Source organism: Dipodomys spectabilis, unplaced genomic scaffold, assembly GCF_019054845.1.
Source record: "Dipodomys spectabilis isolate Male_0828 unplaced genomic scaffold, ASM1905484v1 ptg000278l, whole genome shotgun sequence".
NCBI lineage: Eukaryota > Metazoa > Chordata > Mammalia > Rodentia > Heteromyidae > Dipodomys > Dipodomys spectabilis.
Window position 1 is genome coordinate 2950909 of NW_024870955.1, and position 4762 is coordinate 2955670.

Sequence of the window (4762 nt, forward strand, 5' to 3'; positions counted from 1 at the left end):
GGAATTTATAGCAATATCTAGTTGCTTCCACCCCTGGACAAGTCATTATCATTGGTGAAGATGTTGCCATTTGAATTTACAATGCCCCAGAAAGACCTATGTGTTAAAGAAAAATGACTTTCCATTTCCTCCCAGGCTGTGGAGAATACCTGAATAGTTCTTCTGGAGATTAAGTTCTTCAGAATAAAACCTATGAGAACATGCACTCTCATCTTCTTTCTTCTTTTCTCTTTTAATCATTCTAGGTCAAAAACATTTCTTTTTGACATACTCCTCACCTTGACATTGTCTTGTCACAGGCCACCAAAACAATAAAACCAACTGAACATACACTGAAATCTTCAAACTTATAAATCTGAGCAAGCATTTCTGTTTAATAAATGGACAATATCATTTATTATGGTAGGTTATAAAGCTAACACAGAAATCTAGTCTTTCTAACAATGTAGAGTATATAAAAAATGCTTCATTATAAAATATCTAACTCCAAGTTATATTTTGTGTTTTTGTTTCTGTAGATCTTAGGGCTTAAACTCATGGCCTGACTGGTCGTTTTGTGTTCAAGGCCAGTGCTCTACATAAAATCTGAACTGGAACTCCTTTTCTCCTGGTGGTTAATTGGAAATAAGAATCTAATGAACTTTCCTATTCTGGCTGGCCTATTCATGTTGCATACTTTATGTAATTCCAATTCTCAGCATTATATAGATGTTCCAACTACAATATAAAAAACTTAAAATATACTAAGGATATTTGTAAAGTATAAAATGAGGGAAGAATTTTCATCCTTTAGAAATCTATGCAAAATCTATGCTAAACTATTGATATTTTACTGGACCTTTCCTGCAACCAGTTTGATATAGTTTAATACTTGTCACACCAACTTTCTCTGTATTCTACTGCATATATACTTTTTCACGTATGTTTGTATGTGTATACATATATGTATCTATCTATATATGTTCCAATGTGCATCATCGGACTTGAAACTGCTTTGTTTTGCTGTTCAGCAATGAACCTTGTTGGCTCATTCTGTGACAATATCTGTTCTCATTTTCATCATTCCTTTATTTACCAAATCATCAGCCTTCTATAATCAGCTTCATTTCTTGGGTAAGGTTACCAATCAGTCCAACCAATATCCACCCAGAGGCTTTTAATAAAGCAAGTTTTAAGGAAGAATATAACATGAAGTAACAACTACAGAAATTCCACAGAGACCTGACATCTTTCACATTTCTGTCTTCCTTCTCTTCTCATACTTCAGAAAGTATTGACTAACACTATAAATATACTGCAATTATAAGTTAAGGATCAGTGTTTTCTTTCCAACCTGAAGCCTTCTTTTCCATGATTCTTGACATAAACTTTTTGGGAGATTTTTTGGATTGTGATGGGATTCCACCCAAAACAAAGCCATGTATATCAAGAAAGTCAATGTTTTCAACTCAGAGTAGTAAACAAAAGAGGGAGAAAATTAAGGTTAGCTATATATGTTAAGCACAAATATAGGCAATATCAAGATATCTTGAAATTGTATACTTTTACTGGATAAAGTGGCTCAAACCTGTACTATTATCTACTTAGAAAACAGAGATTAGAGAATTGCAGTTCCAGGCAAGCCCAAACCAAAAAAAAAAAAAAAGTTTCAGAAACTCTGTTAGAGTTTGATGGGTGCTATGTGTTTTGCTTGTGTTAGGAGGACCACAGTCCAAGCAGACCCAGGCATAGTGATACTTACCTCAAAAGAAGCAATCAAGTTACAATCTGCAGGTATGGCAGTAGTAGAGATACCAAAGTTGTAAAGTTCCTTTCATTGTTGCAATGGGTCTACTTGTATCCCTATTTAAACATTTTCCCCTTCCCCTCCACAAATTATGCCAACATCAAAAATGTGTGCTTATGTAAGAAATGCATGATTCTAAAATTTCATGACAATTCTTTTGAACTTACTTTTTTGTGGAATTGACTAAGAAAATAAATTACACCTTCTATATAAAAAATGTTCTGTGCTTAATCCGGCAGCCCATACACTAACATCGGAATGATACAGAGAAGATTAGCATGGCCCCTGCTCAAGGATGACTCGAAAATTAGTGAAGCAATCCATATTTTTACAACAACAAATGCTGGAGGAGATGGGGCCACAAGGGAACCCTACTGTATTCTTGGTGGGAGTGTAAAAGTCTTCAACCACTTTGGAAAGCAGTATGGAGTTTCCTCAAACGACTCCCCATAAAGCTCCCCTATGACCCAGCAATCCCACTTTTGTTCATTTACCCAAAGGATCACAAACAAGACCATACTAAAACTACCAGCACAACTATGTTTACTGCAGCATTATTTACCATAGCTAAGATATGGAACCAACCCAGATGCCCCTCAGTAGATGAATGGATCAAGAAAACCTGGTAAATATATACAATTGCATTCTCTGCCTCCATCAGAAAGAATGACATTGCCCAATTTGTTAGGAAATGGAAAGATTTGGAAAAAATTTATTAAGTGAAGTAAGCCAACTCCAAAGAAACATAGGTCCCATGGTTTCTCTTATTTTCAATAACTAATATATGTCCGGGATTATCAGAAAATGTCTTAAGCTATGTGCATTTGACCAGATAAAATGATGTTAAGCTAAACGAACACCAAGATAGGTACACAAGTGATTCTATCTTGCTATTATTTCTAACATACTTATACTGTACGATGTGATTTTTTTTGTTCCTTTATATGTTCCTCAACCACGCTATAACCCCTTTTTTCACTGTATTTGAAGTTGGTGCGCCTACATCTTGTATATACGTTTCTCTAATTTGGGGAGAAGAAGAAAACAACAAAATGCTTAAATAGGGATACGGGTTGACCCATTGTAACAATGAGATGCACAAGACCTATGTTGAAAAATGAATTTTACAATTTAGGTAGGGGAAGGAGAGAGGAGGAGTGGAGTGTACTTGTGGAGGTGGGAGAGAAGGGATGGTGGGGGGAAAATAAAGGAGGAGGTAACAATGCTTGTTAGGAAATGTACTCACTACCTTGCTCATGTAAATGTAACCCCTCTGTGCAATATATTTAAAATAAAAAAGTATAAAAATGTTCTGAGATTGAAGTGTTTATTTCCTTTATTTTATCCATATAATCTCGTTAACAAATAAATTAATGCAAAACACTGACATGAAGGTATTTTGAATAAATGTGTGTGTGTGTGTGTGCACGCATGTACACAAGTGTGTTGGAGTGCTTAGAATTTGAACTCAGGGCTTTAAGGTCTTGCTAGACCTTTCCTCTCTAGATTGGTGAGCTACTATATGAGCGACATCTCCACTCCTGGCTCTTTGCTAGTTCATTAAATTTTTTTGAAAAATAATCTCAAAAATATTTTTGCCCTGATTGGCTTCCAACTGTTATCCACAGATCTCAGCCTCCTGAGTAGATATCTCAAGTAAACAAGATTACAGGTGTAACCAACCAGCACAAGTTTTTCAGAATAATTTTAAAAGTAGAAGAAAATTTACTTCATGGGGGCCTGTTTTTATCATCTCCTACTTTTAAAGCACTTTGCTTTAAAAGTAAAGGTGAATTTATTAAATTAAATGTGAATTTATTTCTCTTTTGGATTCTTAAAAGACAGAAAGTGATGATATTTAAAAGTTTTGGTACTTTTTTTAAAAGAAAAATGGAACTGTAGGACAGAAGAAATTTGGCTGTCTTTGAAACTCAATGTATAAGCTCAATTCTGTGCATGATAACGCAATGTCACCAACACAGTCTGTGTTGAAGACAAATTGTGACAGAAAACAATCATCATCGGCAATAATTGCTATGCTATTATTTCTTGAGCAATATTAATATTGAATTTAGAGTGTAAGAGAATGGTGAGATTTTATCTACTTTTTCTGTATTGCTGAAAGACTTTTGGAAACTTTGACTCATTTTCTTCCTCACTGTGTGTATTTGGGCCATGCATTTAGTGCCTTTAATTACAATTTTTCCCAACACTTAAATGGTAATAATATTAGTATTATAGCAAATGTTATCTTAAGAATTAAGAGAAATAAAACTTGTGAAAAACTTAACATAAACTTCTATGAATGAGTTTTGAGTTTAGCCAACAGTTTTTTAAATACTAAATAAAATGTATCACAGAAACCATTACATGTAGTGAGCAACCAGAAGTAATGTTATCTATTGACCATCCTCTGCTTCCAAGGAAGCCAGGAGGATAACTTCTCATGCTGTAAATCAAGCTGGTTATCTTATGTCTTGATAGTGTAAAAATATCAGGGACATTATAAAGAAGGAATGCTGTAGACAGATGTGAAGTCCATATAAAAATGTACAAAACTGATAAAAGTATCTGAGCAGTATATTTTGTTTTATATAATTTAAGGTACATCACAAAGATAGGGAAAACCTAGAAGAATGAATTCTCTTTTTGAAATTCTATCATAGATCCTTAGCAGGATGAATTCTTTCCTCATTCTTGTAGAGGCATCTTCAGATGAGAATAACTCTTGTTTTGTTTGTTTCCTTCCATTTATTCTTCGGTTTGAAATCTGAACTACATGAGACTGAAAGAAACCAAAATTAGACATGCAGGATTTGGAAAAAGCAATCAACATAAAATAAATAAAGTATATAAAGCTTTGTAAAAGGTCTAACCAAATTAAGTAGTATAGTCTCAAGCATAAACAGAAATTGATTTAAGCAATATCATTTTATTGAAAAGTGAAAAATGTTAGGAGTTGATTGATTTTTCCTT

General features: G+C 33.9%; 1 non-coding gene across 1 annotated transcript; it reads left to right on the plus strand.

The window, feature by feature from the left end:
• The first annotated feature begins 2009 nt into the window (after positions 1-2009).
• On the plus strand, positions 2010-2116 carry LOC122126437. Its single transcript, XR_006150924.1, has one exon. It is a non-coding gene; the product is annotated as a U6 spliceosomal RNA (small nuclear RNA).
• Positions 2117-4762: the final 2646 nt, after the last annotated feature.